At 47.3% G+C, this 23758-nt stretch overlaps 1 protein-coding gene across 1 annotated transcript in view; it reads left to right on the top strand.

The window, feature by feature from the left end:
* Nucleotides 1-11290: 11290 nt before the first annotated feature.
* LOC115247091 (leucine-rich repeat and immunoglobulin-like domain-containing nogo receptor-interacting protein 2) overlaps nt 11291-23758 on the top strand; it is a 33635-nt gene continuing 21167 nt past the window's right edge. Inside the window, exon 1 of the mRNA XM_029827566.1 lies at nt 11291-11591. The gene's annotated coding sequence lies outside the window, so the exon portion shown is untranslated. The remainder of the gene's footprint in view (nt 11592-23758) is intronic.

The following is a 23758-nucleotide window of genomic DNA, read 5'->3' as shown; positions in this document are numbered from 1 at the left end:
GAGGAGAGGAGAGGAGAGGAGAGGAGAGGAGAGGAGAGGAGAGGAGAGGAGAGGAGAGGAGAGGAGGGGGAGGGGAGGGGAGAGGAGAGAGGCATAGTCATCCATCCATCCTCTTTCTGAATCCGAATCAGGGTCCCTGGAGCTGTGTGAGTCCATCCCAGCAGACCCTAGCAAGCCCCCAGTCCACCCATAGGGTCTGTTTAGGACTGCAGCAGGTCATGGAAGCACTGGAAGGAAACCCAGAGCTGAAATTAAACTTGAAACCTTCTTAGTTGGGGTTAGGCTATAGGGTTAGAAAATGTGCTAACCCTGAAGATGACATTGCCATTAATCAATCCTGTTGCTTGTGATGTACTTCATGGTTAACCTTATAATAAAGAGGGTAATTAGTTGTGGATTAGTAGAGACGGCAATCTAGACTATTCTCATATCTTGTTCCCTGATGTTGGAACAGCCTCCCGTCTGCTGTCAGAGCAGGGGCAACCCTCTCTTCCTTAGGGTTAGGGTTAAAAGCTCGTGAAGACACAGATCTTCTAACCCTAACCTTAACCTACCTGTTTCCAAGTGTAACTAACAACAACCAGAGCAGAGCTGGTTAAAATCCACCTAGGCGTGAGGGTCTGTCTTTTGTGTTATCATGTGTGTTATAGTAAAAGGCTTCAAATTATGTAGGCTGTATGGTGGAACGTGGGATTGACGGGCAGATTGGCGTTACCTCTGTGGTGATGCGGTTGGTGTCCTGGACTGTTGTAGTGAAGAAAGAGCTGAGTTGAGAGGGAAAGCTTCTCATTTACTGGTCAATGCTCCCTCTCACCAATGGTCATGAACCCTGGGCAATGACTGAAAGGACAAAAGGATGGAAGTTTCCTCCGCAGGGCGCTCCCTCAGGGACATAAGATGAGGAACTGAGGAGCTCGGGAGGAGCTCGCAGTAGAGCTACTTCACATCAAGATCCGTTTGACTGGAGCTGCTTACAAATCGGACCGAAAGAAATTGGCAAATTGGGTAATGAGGGAATAATGCTGGAAAAGTATCCACATTACAAATCAAAGACATGGATGGTGTATTTAGTAGGACGTGTGTTCCCAGCAGCTATAATTAGGACATTGTTGACGTAATGTACCCCTACAGGCTCAGGGGTCTAAAACAGACCATCCAAACCTTTTGAAGCTCATTTCTGTCACCCTGCCATTCTTTGTATGGCTGATAGTTTCCCCAGGCCGAGTTGAACTCATTTCTATACCATTAATATAAAAATCAATAATCAGAATTGATTAACCCAGATGAAATGAGCCAGAATTCAGTTCATATTTTAAGATGCTTATTAAAGTGATCAAACAAGGTGTAAAGCGACCGATCCAAACTCCCAGCACCCATCTGCTGCACGTGTCCTGGTTTTAACCAGGAAAATCATTTAAAAGGAATTTTTTAGGAAGTGCTATCTTACTCCTGAAGTGACTGAAAAATGTAAGACATTTCTTCCAACTTTTCTCTTCTACCTCTAATTTTATTGTCGACCATTTTATCAGAAATCATAAGTCAACACTTGAAAAAGTTACCCCACTCTAATTAGAAAGATCCACTCAAAACCAAACGCTAACCCTGGAAAGATGAAACAATCATCAAACAGATGAAGAGAAAATGTCACATTGCAGAACAGGAATGGAGGAAAAGTAGCTAAATTATTCATCACCAAGTTTTCACTGACCAGTTAATCACCTACAGTGAGGCAGGTCAACCCCAAGATACGACTGCCAACCACTGACCGCCTTGTCAACCCTGTTTTTGAGGAGGTCAGTAACTTATCATGGAGTGAGGATGTAGAACTTGTCCCCTCCTGTTGGGAAATGCGAAAACGTCTTGTTCTAGTTAATGTTGAAATCCTTGGTGGAGATGTTTCATAACTAAAACCCTCAACCTGCTTCTGAGATACCATGAGGAGGGTGAGGGTTTATTGACCACTGTACATTGTTCCCTTCCATGGGTGTGGGGAGCAGGACCTGTGGGTGAGTAATGGAGACTCCCCAGCAGTGACCAGTTGACCACATGGCTTTCTTTGTCTTAAAGACAAAGGAAAGGGTTAGGGTAACCCCAAATGTCCCACAGTCCATCAGGTGTGACAACCTGATAAAACAGTCGTTTCCATACATATCGAACTGTTCATGTTCCATTTCAGGTAATATTCAATAAGAACCTGGACTAGGACATTTGCTTCATTTAAAGGACAGCCGACACACACGGATCGGGTCCACAGCACAAAAGAAGCGCATCTGCAAATTTGGAACAAAAGTGATGCGGAGGTATCCATGGTTACCAGCAACCCAAGGCAGGAGTGCAACAAGTAACCCGGTATAAAGATATCCTCTCTGTCCGTAACCTTTCTTTTGTTCTCCTCTCCTTTCTCGCTGTCTAACCTTTAATAGTTATTCAGAAAAGTAGGTTTGTGTCCCTTTTAACTGGCTTCATTGCAGCCGTCAGCAGATAGAAGCTGCAGTAAATTAGCTACATCCACCACTGACAGTCGAGGTCGCTGGTGGGCTGGAGAAGCCAATACTGGACTAATGGGATCTCTTTTCCTGGTTCCAGTCAGCACCTGCTGCAGCTGCATTCTGGGTCAGCTGGAGAGTTTTTAACAACCTCTTTGGGCAGCCTGATAGAAGCGAATTACAGTCATTTAAGGAAAAGAAAGTGCAGAACTCCAGTTTCACTCAATTTATGAATGATTTTTTATTCCAAAAGTGTGAATTTAAGCATTAATATGCTGATGGAATTGTGGGTAACATTGCTACCAAAGTCTACAGCTGGTCTTCCAGAAGCACAAGAGTTTCAGGATGCAGTCGTATTCCTGTCAGTCTGTTCAGAGGTTCCTTCTGGTTTTGCAGGTTTTTACAGGTGCAGTGGGTCCAGGTGGAGTTCTTGGTATTTCTGGCACCCTCCAATGATGCAGACAGAAACAGGTACTTTACCCAAGTCCCATAAAAATAAAGCAAGAATATGAACTTCTCTGCAGGAGAATGAATTCATGCATCTCTATAAATGTCAGAATATTCCCATAAGAATGAAATTTCCTGGGACACTCTTGGGCCTGTGGTCACATCAGTGCAACTTTAGGAATCAGACTTTAGTTCATGTCATTCATTGTAATGAACCATTTTGCCCTTTTTTCTATCTTTCTTTCTTGCTAATTGAAGAACTGACATTTAGAGACGCGCGTCCTGTTAATTAGGGCAGTTGTTTTCTTCGGCTCTCGGCCTGTCACTCTGGTCCACCCGTCACTTTTCTGTCTTAACCAGATGGCTAATGGATGATTCAGCTGATGACCAGTGCCACGAAGAAAAAAATCTCCAAAAAAAGACTGAAAGGATATTTCTACTGATGCAGGTCAGTCAAATAATTGGAGCTTGAAGAAACTGAATCAATAGCATTTCTCATTATTCTGAGGGTTAGGGTTAGGGTTACCACTGGGTTAGGGTTACCACTGGGTTAGGGTTACCACTGGGTTAGGGTTAGGGTTACCACTGGGTTAGGGTTACCACTGGGTTAGGGTTACCACTGGGTTAGGGTTAGGGTTACCACTGGGTTAGGGTTACCACTGGGTTAGGGTTACCACTGGGTTAGGGTTAGGGTCAGGGTTAGGGTTACCACTGGGTTAGGGTTACCACTGGGTTAGGGTTACCACTGGGTTAGGGTTACCACTGGGTTAGGTTAGGGTTACCACTGGGTTAGGGTTAGGGTTACCACTGGGTTAGGGTTACCACTGGGTTAGGGTTAGGGTTACCACTGGGTTAGGGTTACCACTGGGTTAGGGTCAGGGTTACCACTGGGTTAGGGTTACCACTGGGTTAGGGTTACCACTGGTTAGGGTTAGGGTTACCACTGGGTTAGGGTTACCACTGGGTTAGGGTTAGGGTTACCACTGGGTTAGGGTTACCACTGGTTAGGGTTAGGGTTACCACTGGGTTAGGGTTAGGGTTACCACTGGGTTAGGGTTACCACTGGTTAGGGTTAGGGTTACCACTGGGTTAGGGTTAGGGTTACCACTGGGTTAGGGTCAGGGTTAGGGGTTAGGGTTACCACTGGGTTAGGGTTAGGGTTACCACTGGGTTAGGGTTACCATTGGGTTAGGGTCAGGGTTAGGGTTACCACTGGTTAGGGTCACTGGGTTAGGGTTAGGGTTACCACTGGGTTAGGGTCAGGGTTAGCACTAGGTTAGGGTTAGGGTCACCACTGGGTTAGGGTCAGGGTTAGGGGTTAGGGTTACCACTGGGTTAGGGTTACCACTGGGTCAGGGTTAGGGTTACCACTGGGTTAGGGTCAGGGTAAGGGGTTAGGGTTACCACTGGGTTAGGGTCAGGGTTAGGGGTTAGGGTTACCACTGGGTTAGGGTTACCACTGGGGGGTTAGGGTCACCACTGGGTTAGGGTTACCACTGGGTTAGGGTTACCACTGGATAGGGTTACCACTGGTTAGGGTTACCACTGGGTTAGGGTCAGGGTTAGTGGTTAGGGTTACCACTGGGTTAGGGTCACCACTGGGTTAGGGTCAGGGTTAGGGGTTAGGGTTAGGGTTACCACTGGGTTAGGGTTACCACTGGGTTAGGGTCAGGGTTAGGGGTTAGGGTTACCACTGGGTTAGGGTTAGGGTCAGGGTTAGGGTTACCACTGGGTTAGGGTTACCACTGGGTTAGGGTTACCACTGGGTTAGGGTCAGGGTTAGGGGTTAGGGCACAGCTCACACAAACTCTGGATAATTACTTCAGCCTTCTCGCCACGGTGGCGTCAGCTAACCCTCCACAGGGAGCTGAGCCCCCGCCAACTGTTAGGGTTAGGGTTAGGGTTAGGGTTAGGGTTAGAGGGTTAGGGTTAGAGGGTTAGGGTTAGGGTTAGAGGGTTAGGGTTAGAGGGTTAGGGGGTTAGGGTTAGAGGGTTAGGGTTATTGTTAGAGGGTTAGGGTTAGAGGGTTAGGGTTATTCCTTTCACAGTATTTTGTTGCTCCTATTAAATGAACATCCCTTTTTGATATAAAGCTAGCACAAAAGATGTATTTTATATGCAAACTGTACCCAAACTGACTAAATAGCACTGGTGAATGTTTAATTAGATCAGGGTGCATTAATGATGTGAACAGTGGGAAGACCTTTGGTAAAATAATCCAAAATTTGGCCTCAACTGTAGGAACAAAACCTAGAATCTAATCATGATTCAAGTCTCCTAATCTATATAAAGTATAGTAAAGTATATAAAGTAACATGTCTATTTTAGCATTATTTTTGCCCCATCAAAGAATTATATAAACATATATCAGCAATAACAAATGAATATTAATAAATGTTTCCCTGCTGCATGACAATGAAAAGGCCGTCCGTAAAAGAATAGCGTTAGAATTGTTTGGATTAAACCCAGAATCGCCATTCTTTCCGGTCAACATTGCCGCTGTGCTGGATATCTTATTAACGGGGTCCCCGTCTGAGCGCGCCTGTGTCATTCCATTAATGACCTGTTCACGGCTCTGTGGTGGGAATATGCACCCTCCCATGACTGTCCCTGTTCTCATTTACTGCTGCTAAACAGATTTCATTAATCACGTTGGCCACCCAGTCTCTTGTGATTACCAACACTCAACGGGTTTGGCTCCTCTCTCCCCACAAACCAGTAAGAATGGAAGACTGGTGACAGTATTCCGAGCACGTTCCCAGCAAAGTCTTGTGATCCATCCCTCCTTCATCCATGTGTCTATCCTCATCCTTTTACTTAGTATCCATCTATCCATTATCATCTATTAATCATTATGTATCATCCATCCATTCATCCATCATAATCCATAAAATACATAATCCATAGAAAAAACATTTGCTACTGGGTTAGCTACGCTAAAGAGCATGATTTGCCCTACAATGGTTCTAATAACTGTTTTTCATAATTATTGGTATCAATCAGCTATATTAGTTCCCCTGCAGATACTGTAGGTTCCCCGGGTTAGGGTTAGTAGAGTTAGTAGTAGAAGAGGGTTAGGGTTAGTAGGGTTAGTAGTAGAAGATGGTTGGGGTTAGTAGGGTTAGGGTTAGCAGTAGAAGAGGGTTAGGGTTAGTAGTAGAAGAGGGTTAGAGTTAGTAGGGTTAGTAGTAGAAGAGGGTTAGTAGGGTTGGGGTTGGTAGGGTTAGGGTTAGTAGTAGAAGAGGGTTAGGGTTAGTAGGGTTGGGGTTGGTAGGGTTAGGGTTAGTAGTAGAAGAGGGTTAGGGTTAGTAGGGTTGGGGTTGGTAGGGTTAGTAGTAGAAGAGGGTTAGGGTTGTTGGGGTTGGTAGGGTTAGGGTTAGTAGTAGAAGAGGGTTAGGGTTAGTAGGGTTGGTAGGGTTAGGGTTAGTAGTAGAAGAGGGTTAGGGTTAGTAGGGTTAGGGTTGGTAGGGTTAGGGTTAGTAGTAGAAGAGAGTTAGGGTTAGTAGGGTTGGTGGGGTTAGGGTTAGTAGTAGAAGAGGGTTAGGGTTAGTAGTAGAAGAGACTGTTGATCAATAAATCTGTCTTTAGCATGGAAATGTAAAAGTGTGCAGTCTGTAGTCTAACCACCAGATATCAATATATTTTAATACCTTAAATGAATGCTAAACTAACCCAAAACCCACAATTTGCAGCTTTTGAAAAAATATTAAGCTGATTTCCTCCATAAGAATAGCTAAGAAAGGCTCCAAGAAATTGTGTCTTCTTTCTACTGGAACTCCATGAAAAAGGGTGTTTGTCAGTGTCCTTCTGCAACAACGTGATCGGCCCTTTAAAACATTTTAAACAGGGGAACCAGAACAAAGCGTCACTATGGTGGGGTATTTACTGTGGAGTTTGAGCTGTGGACAGACTCGTGTCTGGTCAGAAGATTGACCTCGGGGGTCAAACGGGAGCAGGCTGGGCGGGGCGAACAGGCGTCCGATAGGTGATCTGAGGGTGAGACTGGCAATCAGTTCAGAACTGGAAACAAGAATCATGAAAAACTTGTGTTCAAAGTTTCAGGAGCCAGGCTGCACCACGGGGGTTAACAACAAACTGGCGATGATTGGAAAGTGAACCAGCAGGAGGCAGGTGAGGGTGATTAGCTGGAGATGAGTTCCAGGTGTGTAGATCACCTGACAGGAGAGAACCCGGAAGCAGCCCCGCCCAGCCTGGAAGGAAACAGACATGGGAAAGACAAGACAGAAGGGGAAACACTCGGGAACATGAGCACGGTTGTCCTCACCGTTGCCTTTAGCCAGTGATGTCATGATGATGTGAATGTGTGCTCGAAGGCCTCGCTGATGAGTCCAACTTGGGCGCCTTCTGTGTTCTGCCCCACGACCCCAAGGCTGCAGAGCCCCACCACCACATCTGAGGGGACAGTTGTTGGTCGAGCCTCCTCTACTGGGTTCTTTTTTACTCTTTGGCTTCTCTTTCTTATTCCATTCCTTCTCAGGTCACATGACTTCAGCTCAGCCACAAATGACTTTGGCTTCACCATCTTTAAATCAAAACCCTCCTGTTTCTGTTAGTTTTTAAATTGAGAGGAATGGAAGATTACAGATATTGATAACGGATAATAACATTTTATATGTACTTCTCAAAGTTCAACATTGTGATTTTCTTCAAATATTTAAATTTTCCAGGATGGTAGAGTATTGTGTGACCCCTGACCAAGACTAAGTTGAACCGAGTTCCTGCCCTCCAGCTCCGGTGGAATTCTCCTCCTTTCTGAAAGCTGCTTGTCTCAAATTCAGCTGCTACTTTGACGCTTCTGAGTTGGTTCAGGGGAAAAAAGGAAATTGAAATGTCATGTAATCAGTGTTGTTATCACGGGAAACACTTTTATTATTTTTAATTGTATTATTGTTTTAAATTATTTTATCTCCTGTTTGTAATAAAGATTGTATTAGCTTATATTTATATAGCAGCAAACCCATTACTGCTATATATTTAAAAATCTCTTCTACGCCTTCTGTTTTAGCTGTCAATCACCCTTTACTTTAAATACACGTGGTCTCATTTCATATAAATACACTAAGTCAAAGATGAAAACAAAATCAATGAAGGGATTCATTCCTCTGAGTTATTGTGATTAATTTCTTCCTCCAAACATAACAGTTTTGTGAGGAGCCTGAGAAATTGAATACAAGCGACTGTAATTGGAGCTGCTGTCCAACAGAAATAGTGCAGCAGTGTTTTAGGAGAGGACGCGTGTGGAGCAAATGTCACCAGTAGCAGCAGTAATGGACAATGGACAGCTAGCAAGCAGCTTCCGTCAGTCCAGGTGACGCTTCCTTTTTTCCTCGGCGTAGCTGTCAGGAATGCCAGAACTCCGTCTGCTTCACTTTGGTCTCTGGTTCTGTCTTTCTATTTTGGTCCCACTCTCAGTCCAGAGTGTCAGGGGGTGCAGGAAGGGTGCAGCAATCCAAGACTTGCACTGTGCGGGTGGGGGGGGGGGCTAGAGGAGCGCTCGCTTGCCAGAACCCCATGGAGACATTAGCCTCACAGGTACATGCTAATGAAGACACACACACACACACACACATTTGGAGACACCAGAATTCTCTCTTTTGTTAGAGTTTTCTGCAGAGTTTTCTAACCCTAACCCTAACCCTAACCCACAAAATCATTTTTTTTCTCACTTGTAAAATATGTCCAACGTCTTCATTATGTCAAACATGAGCAGAGGGGATCCATCATGAGTTATGGGGGAGAGTGAAGAAGAGGATATGGGAGGAACAACAACAGCTGAAAGTTGATCTTGGATTAAATATGATACAGAACAGAGAAATGAAGGAGAAACACTTAAAAAGGAAGCAGAGGTAAAGCTAACCAGATCCCACAGGATCTTGTCCCTTTGTTGCACCCTGCTGCTTGCTGGTGATGGACTGATTAAGTTGGAAGGTTTGCCCATCCTAGATGAAGGCAGGAAGAAAAATATGACTTCCTAAATTTTTTTTCAAAATAAGCGACGTGTATATAAATGGGAACAACATTTATCCTTGAGAGATGAGTAGAAACAACCGACATCTAACCCGAGCGAGCCGATTTTCTTCTTGGTCTAGGGTTAGGGTTAGAGGGTTAGAGGGTTAGGGTTAGAGGGTTAGGGGGTTAGGGCTAGAGGGTTAGGGGGTTAGGGTTAGAGGGTTAGAGGGTTAGGGTTAGGGTTAGGGGGTTAGGGTTAGAGGGTTAGGGGGTTAGGGCTAGAGGGTTAGGGTTAGAGGGTTAGGGGGTTAGGGCTAGAGGGTTAGGGTTAGAGGGTTAGGGGGTTAGGGTTAGAGGGTTAGAGGGTTAGGGTTAGGGTTAGAGGGTTAGGGCTAGAGGGTTAGGGTTAGAGGGTTAGGGTTAGAGGGTTAGAGGGTTAGAGGGTTAGGGTTAGAGGGTTAGGGTTAGAGGGTTAGGGGGTTAGGGCTAGAGGGTTAGGGTTAGAGGGTTAGGCTTAGAGGGTTAGGGCTAGAGGGTTAGGGGGTTAGGGTTAGAGGGTTAGGGTTAGGGGGTTAGGGTTAGAGGGTTAGAGGGTTAGGGGGTTAGGGTTAGAGGGTTAGGGTTAGAGGGTTAGGGTTAGAGGGTTAGGGCTAGAGGGTTAGGGCTAGAGGGTTAGGGTTAGGATTAGAGGGTTCAGGTTAGGGTTAGAGGGTTAGGGGGTTATGGTTAGGGGGTTAGGGCTAGAGGGTTAGGGTTAGAGGGTTAGGGCAAGAGGGTTAGGGTTAGGGTTAGAGGGTTAGGGTTAGGGCAAGAGGGTTAGGGTTAGGGCAAGAGGGTTAGAGGGTTAGGGCTTTAGGGTTAGGGGGTTAGCGTTAGGATTCTTACAACCCAGATTATCTTATCTGTATGTTAACATCACCTGCCCTTGTCACGATTTCTTTCATTTCCAATTTGATCGGACAATCGATCAGGGCCGGTTGCATCTGAGCTTTTGAGCTGTTGCTGATGTGACATTTGAATCAGGCTGCATGTGTGCGAGTTACTCATTACGTCATTTCTGTGCGAGAGGATAAGATCTTATGCATCATTGTATTTCAGTGGAGCTTTTAGGTCCCCACTTGTCACATCTTGTATAATGTTAAATATCTTCTTTTTTATTCTCAAAGCTTTTTTGGATCAAGCTGTTTTTTTCAGACTCAAGTCAAAGATGTAACTCAATCAGTACTTTCCAAACAGTACTTTAACCCTAACCCAACCCTAACCCTAACCCAACCCTAACCTAACACTAACCCTAACCCAACCCTAACCCTAACCCTAACCCAACTCTAACCCTAACCCAACTCTAACCCTAACCCTAACCCAACTCTAACTCTAACCCTAACCCAACCCTAACCCAACCCTAACCCTAACCCAACTCTAACCCAACCCTTAACCAACTCTAACCCTAACCCAACTGGAACCCTAACCCTAACCCAACTCTAACCCTAACCCAACTCTAACCCTAACCCAGTGATCTCCTGTGTACCCTACCAAACCTGAGGATCAATCAATTAATTGATGAATAAATGGGCCAAGTTCAAAGGTCAACTGCATTACTGCTGCAACTGATGTGGCACCCTGACACATAAATGTGTTGGACACATGCTATAGTGCACTGAAATATTGTCATCATAAGTGCTAATGAGACACTTGCATAAGGGATATAAGGCGGGCCAGCCAAAGCCAAGCAGGAACAGCCGAGCCCAGTACCCAACCAGAACGGATCCATAATCCCGTCCAGTCCGGGATCTATCAGTCCCCATGCACACACTCATACAAAAGGCTGGAATACAACTCAAATTATGGGCTGGAAAAGCAAGGCAATGATTATATTCATGGATTTCACACAAACATGCACCCCCCCCCCCCCCACACACACATACACGCACCGCCCCCCCCCCCCCCCCACACACACACACACACACTTTGGACAAAGGTGTCAAATTACATCAAAGCCTTTTTAAATCCATGCCTGGGGTTAGTCATCACCATTTAAAATACAAACTAAATTAAGGACTTAATCAATAGCTGGAATTCAACTTAATCCTCAAATAAATTAATTTCTATATTGTGAAAGTGGAAGCAAAAATATCCCATTTTTGATGTTATGAATTGGCTGATTCATTATTTGTCATTAAGAAAATGGCAATGCTCAATGTTCTACCAATAATATCTCCCAGGCATTTTGTGTTCTTGATGTGACAATCATTCTCCTCATGTTTTTATGAAATATTCCATCCTTTCAGGATTTTATGTTGAAAGGCATAAACTAGCTCATCCCTTCTGTGGCTGCTGGCTTGACATCTCTCTCTCTCTCTCTCTCCCTCTCTCCCTTTGTCTCTCTCTCTTCTGCTCTCCTCACTGTCAACCGTCTGGTGCCGATGGTTCATCAAACCTGGGGAGGAGTTGCCTGGTTACCGGGGAGGAAAAAATTAAAAAGTCATAAAGGCATTGCTCCCCCCTTACTCCCTTTAATGAATGCAGTTTTCTATGGAAGGCAGAGTGGAAGGAGATCAACTCCGAGAGACGATCGCGCCCACAGTCACGGCGAGTGTGTGAGTGTGTGTTGGTGGGAGCGTGCACCTTCGGACTGCCCGCTCAGTGATGTAAGGACTGGAGGATTTTGGTGTGTGGAAGAGCAGGTGAAAGGTAAGACTCCTGTGCATTTTAACTCAGCTTTAGCAGTTTTTTCATGGCTGCTATCACAGTCAAACATATTTTACTTGAAGCAAAATTGAAAAGAAACAAAAAGATATTGGTTCCATCAGTGTTGGAAGGATCATGGATGTGAGCGTGTTTGACGAGTGATTCAGGAGCTTTCCCGCTATGCCTGCATGGATGGCTGGCAGGAGGGTTAGTTAGTGAGCAACGCAGGTGTTGATGGGGAGAAAATACCTTCAGTGGGCGAGTTTGGGCAGATGACGACATCCCTCCTCAGCACTGGAGCCAGCTCAGCCATGCTCACATTTGCTTTGGAATTCCTAAAGAGTCTGAGGTGAGACATCACATCAGGGTGAAATGATGACTCTGAAGCAGGTGGATGAACCCCCCCCCCCCCCCACACACACACACACAGACACACAGACACACACACACACACACACACACACACACCATTGCCACCTCTCACACGGCAGAGATGAGATGTGAAGTTGGCCGCCTGTGAGTCAAAGTGGCCCTGCAGCAAAAGAGCAGAGATTCTTTGTCGTTTGTGTGCGGCCCCCTTCCTCATCTGCCCTCAGAGTGGTCCAGGATGGCTAAAAGCCTGCAGGGCTGACAAACAGTGGAGATAAACAGGAGCTTTTCATGCGGATGAAAAGATCCCCCTCACTTTACAGAGCTCTACGCTGAGCTTAAGTATAAAAAGAGACTGAATTATAAATGAGTTTCCCCTCCAGTCTGGAGTCTGTTGTTGAGCTTCTTCGGGCATTAATTGAGCACGACATGGTCGCTATATGTGAGTGAAAATTAAATCTGTACATTGGATCTTTGTAATGGAGAGTGAAATTCAGGGGAGATAGCCTGAAATGTGCCAAGAGGCCAAAATCAGCCGCCATATAAGGAGATCCAAACTGGTTTCTGGGTGAGTTTTGAATGTTGGGAAGGATGAACATCAGCCTGCCACCCTGCTGTCTGTAAGCAAGAGGGATGCTAATGGAGGAGAGAGGATACAGGCGTTACCGCTGCAAGACAGAGAGAGAGAGGAGAGCGTGTGAGGCATTTCCATGGCAACCTGTCAGGGGTGTGTTTGGTCCCTGGAGACAGTGAGCAACAGAGGAGAGAGGTAGACGAGAGGCAAAGAGAAAACTCTCCTCGTTAAATGTGAGGGCGAAGCTAGATAAAAGAAGGCTGAGGGGAAGAAGGAGGAAGTGTCCCCACCCTCAGCCATCACCCTGAATCATGGGCCCACCCCCTATTGTCTAGTTTTCCCTCACTAATGTTACGTTCTTGCCCCCTTTCGGTTCCTTTTCATGTGGAAGCAGCTGGCAGCATGTGTTATTGAGTTTTGTCTCTGGAGGGTTAGCGTGTGTCTGTGTGTGTCTGTGTGTGTATGTCTGTGTGTGTCTGTGTGTGTATGTGTGTGTGGGTGTGTGTGTGTGCGTGCGTGGGTGTGTGTGTGTGTGTCTGTGGGTGTGTGTGTGTGTGTCTGTGTATGTCTGTGTGTGTGTGTATGTGTGTGTGTGTGTGTGTTCGCGTGTGTGGGTGTGTGTGTGTGCGTGCGTGTGTTTGTGTGTGCGTGCGTGTGTGTGTGTATGTCTGTGTGTGTGTGTATGTCTGTGTGCGTGCGCGTGTGTGCGTCTGTGTATGTGTGTGCGTGTGTGTGCGTGGGGGGGGGGTCAAGAGCCACTTGTGCATATTTTCTAATGTGTGCTGCTGTTTTAGTCTAATTTCCCCTTCCAATGGAGCCCTGCAGCCCATGTCTGCTGCTCATGATATCGCCCCCCCCCCAATGAAAAGAAATCCAAGTCCCAATGGAGGATCGTGGCCAGTAACCTGAGAGTTGCAGCCACTCACCTGCTGAAGTATAGCTGACAATGTCTGTGCATGATGGCTGCAGTCAAACATTCCTTTGATTCTTTGTGCGCACACGCATGCACACACACACACACAAATTTCAAATTTCTGCAATAAGAAGTTGCTATCAAAGCTAGAGATGGGTGTTTGTGTTATGTTACGGTGTTATGGGAAGGGGGAGCCAGGTCATCCCGAGACTGGGTACAAAGCCCCAATGACAGATGGACTCAACACAAGGGCAGCTGACCTGAGAGAGAATCATGAAGTCCTGGGGAAACTCAACTACCTCCCTGCCATGGCTAACACACAAAGATTGATGCAGATGCTTGGCTATAAGAGGAAGAGCATGAAGGCGCAAATGACCCCAGAAGGCTAGAGGCAAAAATAATGGCGACATGCAGAGAAGTCAGCCTCCTAACAGAGCTGAGTAGAGGCGTGAATCTAAGGACAGAGCGGCCCAAGAAATATAACTATGAGGAGGCAGCTAGTAAGTATGAGAAGGCAGCTAGTAAGTATGATGAGGCAGCTAGTAAGTATGATGAGGCAGCTTGTAACCATGATGAGGCAGCTTGTAACCATGAGGCGGCAGCTAGTAAGTATGATGAGGCAGCTAGTAAGTATGATGAGGCAGCTTGTAACCATGAGGCGGCAGCTAGTAAGTATGATGAGGCAGCTAGTAACCACGAGGAGGCAGCTAGTAACCACGAGGAGGCAGCTAATAACCACGAGAAGGCAGCTAATAACCACGAGAAGGCAGCTAGTAACCACGAGGAGGCAGCTAGTAACCACGAGGAGGCAGCTCGTAACCATGAGGAGGCAGCTAGTAACCACGAGAAGGCAGCTAGTAACCACGAGGAGGCAGCTAGTAACCACAAGGAGGCAGCTAGTAACCATGAGGAGGCAGCTAGTAACCACAAGGAGGCACCTCGTAACCACGAGGGGGCAGCTAGTAACCACGAGAAGGCAGCTAGTAACCATGTGGAGGCAGCTAGTAACCATGAGGAGGCAGCTCGTAACCACGAGGGGGCAGCTAGTAACCATGAGGAGGCAGCTCGTAACCACGAGGAGGCAGCTAGTAACCACGAGGAGGCAGCTAGTAACCACGAGAAGGCAGCTCGTAACCATGAGGAGGCAGCTAGTAACCACAAGGAGGCACCTCGTAACCACAAGGGGGCAGCTAGTAACCACGAGAAGGCAGCTAGTAACCATGTGGAGGCAGCTAGTAACCATGAGGAGGCAGCTCGTAACCACGAGGAGGCAGCTCGTAACCATGAGGAGGCAGCTCGTAACCACGAGGGGGCAGCTAGTAACCATGAGGAGGCAGCTCGTAACCACGAGGAGGCAGCTCGTAACCATGTGGAGGCAGCTAGTAACCATGAGGGGGCAGCTAGTAACCATGTGGAGGCAGCTAGTAACCATGAGGAGGCAGCTCGTAACCACGAGGAGGCAGCTCGTAACCATGAGGGGGCAGCTAGTAACCATGTGGAGGCAGCTAGTAACCATGAGGAGGCAGCTCGTAACCACGAGGGGGCAGCTAGTAACCATGAGGAGGCAGCTCGTAACCACAAGGAGGCACCTCGTAACCACGAGGGGGCAGCTAGTAACCACGAGAAGGCAGCTAGTAACCATGTGGAGGCAGCTAGTAACCATGAGGAGGCAGCTCGTAACCACGAGGGGGCAGCTAGTAACCACGAGAAGGCAGCTAGTAACCATGTGGAGGCAGCTAGTAACCATGAGGAGGCAGCTCGTAACCACGAGGAGGCAGCTAGTAACCACGAGGAGGCAGCTAGGAACCACGAGAAGGCAGCTCGTAACCATGAGGGGGCAGCTCGTAACCATGAGGAGGCAGCTAGTAATCATGAGGAGGCAGCTAGTAATCATGAGGAGGCAGCTATTAACCATGAGGAGGCAGCTAGGAGGTCAGCCACAGCCAAATACCTGCAGAGGTTAAGACAGGTCCTGAAAGGTCAGCTGGATGGTAAGCACAAGATCCAGGCCCTAAACACCTACGTCCTGCCAGTAATCAGATACCCTGCTGCCATAATACCCTGGCCACTGGAAGAGATACAAGCCACTGACATCAAGACCAGGAAGCTCCTCACCATGCACGAGGGTTTCACCCTAAGTCCAGTGTCCTGAGGCTGTACACGAAGCGAAAGGAAGGGGGCCGAGGACTAGTAATGGTTAGGGTTAGTGTCTGAACTACTGTCCAAGAGGAAACAACAAGCCTTCAAGAGTACATCAAGAAGATGGCCCCCACTGACCCACTGCTGAGTAAATGCCTCAGGCAACAAAAGCCCAGCAAGGAGGAGGAACCTGAGGGGCTATCATGGAAGCATCAGCCCATGCATGGAATGTATCGAGAAAACCTACCAGTGGCTGGCAAAGGCCAGACTGAAAGAGAGCACAGAGGCTCTACTCATGGCTGCACAAGAACAGGCCCTGAGCACCAGAGCAAGAGAGGCCAGGGTCCACCAGACCAGACCAGACCAGACCAGGGTCTACCATACCAGACCAGGGTCTACCATACCAGACAAGACCCCAGGTGCAGACTGTGTGGAGATGCCCCTGAGACAGTCCAGCACATCACAGCAGGGTGCAAGATGCTGGCAGGCAAGGCATACATGGAGCGGCATAACCAGGTGGCTGGCATAGTGGACAGGAACATCTGCACTGAGTATGGGCTGGAGGTCCCAGGGACCAGGTGGGAGACACCCCCGAAAGTGGTGGAGAACAAGCAGGCCAAGATCCTGTGGGACGTCCAGATCCAGACTGACAAGATGGCGGTGACCAACCAGCCTGACATAGTGGTGGTGGATAAACACCAGAAGACAGTGGTGGTGATAGATGTAGCAATCCTGAGTGATAGCAACATCAGGAAGAAGGGAAGTAATGTAGACTTTAGGGTTGCTGCTCCAGGATGTATGAAAAGATTGGAAGAATTATCTAAAACTGCCAGTGGAGTGTTGAGGAATTGATTCAAATAGCTTGAATTAACTGCTGCAAATGTGACATATTCCGGAGGGTCAGGATGATTCACAGGCACATGTGATGCACGTTTCCCCTCACCTGGTGCTGAAATATGTCACAGCTGTGGGCTATCGTGCCCGTGATCGTGCTTGCTTCGCCCCGCGCATCTGTTGTGCATCAGGACACTATTGAGCCCCCTTTTTAGTCCCCGGAGGTACAGCTGCTCCCTGCCAGATCGTTATTCGTGGTCAGATGACTTTCCAGCGGTTTCCTGTTTGCCTGCCTGCCCGATCTCGACCTTGCCTGTCCCCGACTACTCTGTTCTGGTTCGGGTTATTCTATTCTGCTCGCTCCCCGGAGAATCCTGTCTGTTGTCCGTTTCTGACAAAGCCAAACTCTGGTGTTAGGGTTAGGGAGTTAGGGTTAGGGTTAGGGAGTTAAGGTTAGGGAGTTAGGTTAGGGTTAGGGTTGGGTTAGGGAGTTAGGTTAGGAGGTTGGGTTAGGGTTGGGTTAGGTTAGGGTTAGGGAGTTGGGTTAGGGTTAGGGTTAGGGTTGGGTTAGGGAGTTAGGTTAGGGGGTTGGGTTAGGGTTGGGTTAGGTTAGGGTTAGGGAGTTGGGTTAGGGTTAGGGTTAGGGTTGGGTTAGGGAGTTAGGTTAGGGTTAGGGAGTTGGGTTAGGGTTAGGGTTAGGGTTGGGTTAGGGAGTTAGGTTAGGGTTAGGCGAATAACGGTATGAAGTCAAAAGATAAACACGGATCAAGAAAATTGATATAATTATTTCAGTATGACTGAAAACAATTGCAGATGAAAATTATTCATACAAATGACATATTAACTATATATATCAATACATATTATATAATTCAATCACATTTGATGCCTGGTGTCAGTATGATGTAAATGCAGCACTTAACTCCTGGTTTGGTTTTCGGCCCCTACAACACCACTGGTGCCCAACAGCACCAGTATTTTAATGCAGGAAAATGTAATCATGATCTTTGGTGTTGCTTTAATGAATCAGCCTCCTCCTCAGAGCCACAGCAATATGTGTCCAACTGCACAGTTCTTGCTTTATTTCTATTTTTAAAAGATTATAATCTTTTATGTGAACACTTTTTTGTCATGGGGTGAAAGATATCCCTTAAGAACACTTGCAATCAACACATTCATTTTAACAGATGAAATTAAGGTCAGATGTAGTCATGCTGTGATGATGAGGCTGTTAGAATTATTAATTTGCTCCATTTTTTTCTACTCCGACAGCTTTGATTTTTCAGCTGGGGAGTTGAAGTCTTTCACATTATTCCATTCTAATTTTTCCACCTTCAGCCCTCTGCTGACATGCCCACAATTAAGGCAGCAAAGCCACGACTGGATTTATCAGGTTAATATGTGAACAGATGTGATTTGGGGTCGGGTGAGCCAGACGTCAGAGGAGGATCCGATGCCCGTCCACCTCACATCCAGTTGGCAGCACCAGATGAGCCCAAGATTTACTTTAGTTGCAGGAGGGGAAATATTGACGCAGCTTAAATGACAGAGATTTGGCCCCAGGGAGGGAGTGACACATCCCGTCCTTCCCAAAACAACCATCCAGGCTACCAACACTTCAAAATGTAGGCGACAAAAGGAAGTTTTGTGTGATGGGCTAAACAACAAAGAGCACAAGAGGCAATTGTTAAGTCAGCTGGAGCCAGAACCCTGACTCAAAATGCAGACACAGACAAACCAGACTGTCCAAAGGTTTGATTTTCAAAAAAGGTAAAGCTGCTATTGATGAGCAATGCACAGGTGAGCTAGGTTGGTCTGAGCAGCAATGAAGTGGAAGAAATGCTTTGGACTGTAAACCTACCCTGACGCCTCTTGTGTGGCAGCTGGCTGTCACACAAAAGAGGTTTAAATAATTACTTTACCATTTACATCATAATTCCATTAGTATTCTCCTGGATCTTCCAGTGCTAGACTACTAGTCAAAGGTTGGGGTTAGCCTGGTAATTCACCTTCTTCACTCTCACTATACGCCCTCCAACATCTCAAGCGTGTGCTGCTCTGGTTTCAGGATCTTTCCTCATGATGTGCACTCCTTTCCCACCGTTTCACACACACATGCACGCACACATGCACATCTCTACCATTAATTATGAACACACCCTGAGATCAGCCTCGAATGCAACGCAGCGCTGCTGCTTTTGTTTAATGCCTTCTAAATGATCTAAAATTTGACCAGCAGAACTACAGACCAATGATGCCCCACCTTTTCTTTTCAAAAGAGATGCTATGCTAACAGTACTGTCTCCTTCATGTGCTGCCGTAACCCTCCCACTTTTACTCAGAACACAGATTTGGGTCACATGACGGTGCGAGGCATTAGCGATGCAGCGAGCTACCGAGTGCTCGGTTGTTACGGGAGACCAGTTTTGAACATGATGACAGGGAAGACGGGTCTGCAGGGCTCGTTACTGAAGTGTGATTAGCATTGCAGATGCCAGTTTCTGTAGGCGTCCGCTCCAACAAACCCAAGGTTCCTCCATCTCTGCTGAATGATTAAATTGGAACAGTTGTGCGTGGGAAATTCTGAAGAGAGCGTTATTATTCTCCAAGGAGAAGAGTTTTTGAGTGCAGGTGTGTGTAGAAGCTGTCTGTCTCTCCAGCATGGTATGGTGAGACACTTTTTCAAATATTATTTAATACTGCATTCTAAAAACTGGACAGATGCTACTGATGTCTCCACTATATGTGGGAATCAGCAGGCTTTAGTATTGTAGTGACGTTCCTCACCGGACAGGAACTCACTGGAAATGAAACCGGACACTTGCGTAAAGCTGAAATTTGAATCTTAAACACGTGAGTTAAAGGTACTTCGTTACTTAGGTCATTGAGGGGGTTTCTGCGCTCATCTCAAATGGTGTTGAGTTCTAAAAACCGATGGAGAGTCGCAGGTAATTAACCTGTGATGAGGTAATCACCTCTGGGCCATCGGGCGAGCCATTGACCCGTCCTGTCACCGTGCGAGCTGTTGGAGTCACAAGGTCGGACTCATGAGTGGGTCGGTTCACCTCGCTGCCATCCTGCACAGTGGAGCCCGTCAGGGTTGTAATTACACCGAATTACTGTGACCAAAAACAGAAACTGCTGCTTTTATTAAAGTTATCGAGCATCTGCACTGCTGATAAGATCACTCCATAAATGCTGACAGGGTGGGGGCTCTAAATCTGAGCGTGGAAGTCAAAGTTTTCATACGGTCGGCCTTCAAATAGTGAAACAATTTGTCCTCACTTTGTCCTCAAAGGACCACTTTAGTTAATAGTTAACATGTAGTTAACATGTAGTTAGTTTTTAGTGTGAAGCAGCAGGTTGCTCAGTCTCTCAGCATCTTTTCTAAGGTGAAAACCTGGAAGTTCCCTTCCTTTTCCAGAGGTAACCTTACGATGCTCCAGGATCAGGAGGCAGATAGAAACTACATAATGGTGACGAGAACATGGTGGCTTCTGTTCCTACCAGTGTGGGACTGATAACCCTAACCCCAACCCTCTAACCCTCTAACCCCCTAACCCTAACCCTAACCCTCTAACCCTAACCCTCTAACCCCAACCCTCTAACCCCAACCCTCTAACCCTAACCCTAACCCTCTAACCCTAACCCTCTAACCCCAACCCTCTAACCCCAACCCTCTAACGCTCTAACCCTAACCCCCTAACCCTAACCCTAACCCTCTAACGCTCTAACCCTAACCCCCTAACCCTCTAACCCCAACCCTCTAACCCCAACCCTCTAACCCTCTAACCCTAACCCTAACGCTCTAACCCTAACCCTCTAACCCTAACGCTCTAACCCTAACCCTCTAACCCTAACCCTCTAACCCCAACCCTGTAACCCCAGCCCTCTAACCCCAACCCTCTAACCCTAACCCTAACGCTCTAACCCTAACGCTCTAACCCTCTAACCCTAACCCTAACGCTCTAACCCTAACCCTCTAACCCTAACGCTCTAACCCTAACCCTAACGCTCTAACCCTAACCCTCTAACCCTAACCCTAACCCGTTTACCATCCATCATCATCACGCTGCATCTTAATCACTCATTATTGACATTATTATTCACATTCATACGGCAGACAGCTGAGAGAAGCATCACCCTAAATATAGCCTTTGATATTGGAGGAATTTATCAGAAACTCAATGCTGTGTTGGTGAAACACTCTCTCACACCCACTCACACTCTCTCTCTCTCACACACACACACACACACACACACACACACACACACACACACACACACACACACACTCTCTCTCACAGTCTCACACACACCCACACACTCCCACACACTCTCACAGCTGTTTGATATACTGTATTATATTTTCCTCACATTTCTACTCATTGACCCACTGCTGTTACACATGGCATAATTAATAACTAATTAGGTTATTTTTTGCCTAGTGTGAGTCAGTGGTGATGGTGCATCTGTAGTTTGTCTTGCAGCACCACAGACTCCATGAATGGCTGAATGCACCTTTGAGGTGCTAAAAGTCCTCATGTTTGCGAGTTGCTCTCAATCTCTGTTGCTCAGATTCAATGTCAAAAGAACAAAATGAGGCCGGAGGCAGGTCTGAGAAGGGTTAGAGGGTTAGGGTTAGAGGGTTAGGGTTAGGGTTAGAGTTAGAGTTAGGGTTAGAGGGTTAGGGTTAGGATTAGAGGGTTAGAGTTAGGATTAGAGGGTTAGGGTTAGAGGGTTAGGTTAGGGTTAGAGGGTTAGGGTTAGAGTTAGGGTTAGAGTTAGGGTTAGAGTTAGGGTTAGAGGGTTAGGGTTAGGATTAGAGGGTTAGAGTTAGGATTAGAGGGTTAGGGTTAGAGGGTTAGGTTAGGGTTAGAGGGTTAGGGTTAGAGGGTTAGGGTTAGAGGGTTAGGGTTAGAGTTAGGGTTAGGATTAGAGGGTTAGGGTTAGGGTTAGAGTTAGAGTTAGGGTTAGGATTAGAGGGTTAGAGTTAGGATTAGAGGGTTAGAGTTAGGATTAGAGGGTTAGGGTTAGAGGGTTAGGTTAGGGTTAGAGGGTTAGGGTTAGAGGGTTAGGGTTAGAGGGTTAGGGTTAGAGTTAGGGTTAGAGGGTTAGGGTTAGAGGGTTAGGGTTAGAGGGTTAGGGTTAGAGGGTTAGGTTGGGGTTAGAGGGTTAGGGTTAGAGGGTTAGGTTAGGGTTAGGATTAGAGGGTTAGGGGGTTAGGAGTTAGGGTTAGGTTAGGGTTAGAGGGTTAGGTTAGGGTTAGAGGGTTAGGGTTAGAGGGTTAGGGTTAGAGGTTAGAGGTTTAGGTTAGGGTTAGGGTTAGAGGGTTAGGGTTGGGGTTAGAGGGTTAGGTTAGGGTTAGGTTAGGGTTAGGGTTAGGAGTGCAGTCAGAAACAGCACCAACGTGGGAAAAGGCTTCCAGGACAGTGTGTTTCTCAGGTTTGTGTCAGAACTGTGAAAAACGGAGACGACTTGTTCTTTTATCAGATTGTAAAAGGACCCGACTGTACAAAAAAAAAACTACAACATTAATAAAAGCATATTTTTATGGGTTTGAGTAAAAAAAATCTTGCATTCGCCTGTTATGTGAGCTGCCTTCTATATTTAAGTCAGGGCACCATTAACACGGTATTTCTGAGTTTGAAGGGATCGCAGCAATTAAACTTAAACCTTTTGTTGGGTTAGGGTTAGGGTTAGGGTTAGGGTTAGAACTGGAGACAAATTTCCTGCTGTACATTTATTCACCAATTGGGCCAATTTCTGGTGACAGACAAACATCTGAAATGCTTTTCGAACATGAGCAAGAAAGTCAGGGCAGAGAATAAAAGCAGCCTCCACATTGAAAGCAAAGATCAGGATTCGTCCTTGAACCCAGCAGCAACGTGGCTTCAAGGACGTTAAATGTGTGTCTGCAGCTCCGCATCCTCCGGAGGTCTGATGGCATCTGGCATCTAACCCTGACCCTCTAACCCTGACCCTTCAGCTCTGATGACCTCCCTCATAAAGCTCACTTCATTCAGCACTGCTGCCCATTCAGGGGTGAGAGGTGTATAGGAGAGCGGCCTGGATTATCCACGCCACAGGTGAGAGGTGTACAGGAGAGCGGCCTGGATTATCCACGCCACAGGTGAGAGGTGTATAGGAGAGCGGCCTGGATTATCCACGCCATAGGTGAGAGGTGTACAGGAGAGCGGCCTGGATTATCCACGCCACAGGTGAGAGGTGTACAGGAGAGCGGCCTGGATTATCCACGCCACAGGTGAGAGGTGTACAGGAGAGCGGCCTGGATTATCCACGCCACAGGTGAGAGGTGTATAGGAGAGCGGCCTGGATTATCCACGCCACAGGTGAGAGGTGTATAGGAGAGCGGCCTGGATTATCCACGCCATAGGTGAGAGGTGTACAGGAGAGCGGCCTGGATTATCCACGCCATAGGTGAGAGGTGTACAGGAGAGCGGCCTGGATTATCCACGCCACAGGTGAGAGGTGTACAGGAGAGCGGCCTGGATTATCCACGCCATAGGTGAGAGGTGTACAGGAGAGCGGCCTGGATTATCCACGCCACAGGTGAGAGGTGTACAGGAGAGCGGCCTGGATTATCCACACCACAGGTGAGAGGTGTACAGGAGAGCGGCCTGGATTATCCACGCCACAGGTGAGAGGTGTATAGGAGAGCGGCCTGGATTATCCACGCCACAGGTGAGAGGTGTACAGGAGCGCGGCCTGGATTATCCACGCCATAGGTGAGAGGTGTACAGGAGCGCGGCCTGGATTATCCACGCCATAGGTGAGAGGTGTACAGGAGAGCGGCCTGGATTATCCACGCCACAGGTGAGAGGTGTACAGGAGAGCGGCCTGGATTATCCACGCCACAGGTGAGAGGTGTACAGGAGAGCGGCCTGGATTATCCACGCCACAGGTGAGAGGTGTACAGGAGAGCGGCCTGGATTATCCACGCCATAGGTGAGAGGTGTACAGGAGAGCGGCCTGGATTATCCACGCCACAGGTGAGAGGTGTACAGGAGAGCGGCCTGGATTATCCACGCCACAGGTGAGAGGTGTACAGGAGAGCGGCCTGGATTATCCACGCCATAGGTGAGAGGTGTATAGGAGAGCGGCCTGGATTATCCACGCCATAGGTGAGAGGTGTATAGGAGAGCGGCCTGGATTATCCACGCCATAGGTGAGAGGTGTACAGGAGAGCGGCCTGGATTATCCACGCCATAGGTGAGAGGTGTACAGGAGAGCGGCCTGGATTATCCACGCCATAGGTGAGAGGTGTACAGGAGAGCGGCCTGGATTATCCACGCCATAGGTGAGAGGTGTACAGGAGAG

This window comes from Takifugu rubripes, chromosome 2, assembly GCF_901000725.2.
Source record: "Takifugu rubripes chromosome 2, fTakRub1.2, whole genome shotgun sequence".
Taxonomy (NCBI): domain Eukaryota; kingdom Metazoa; phylum Chordata; class Actinopteri; order Tetraodontiformes; family Tetraodontidae; genus Takifugu; species Takifugu rubripes.
This window is presented reverse-complemented; position numbering and strand designations above follow the sequence as displayed.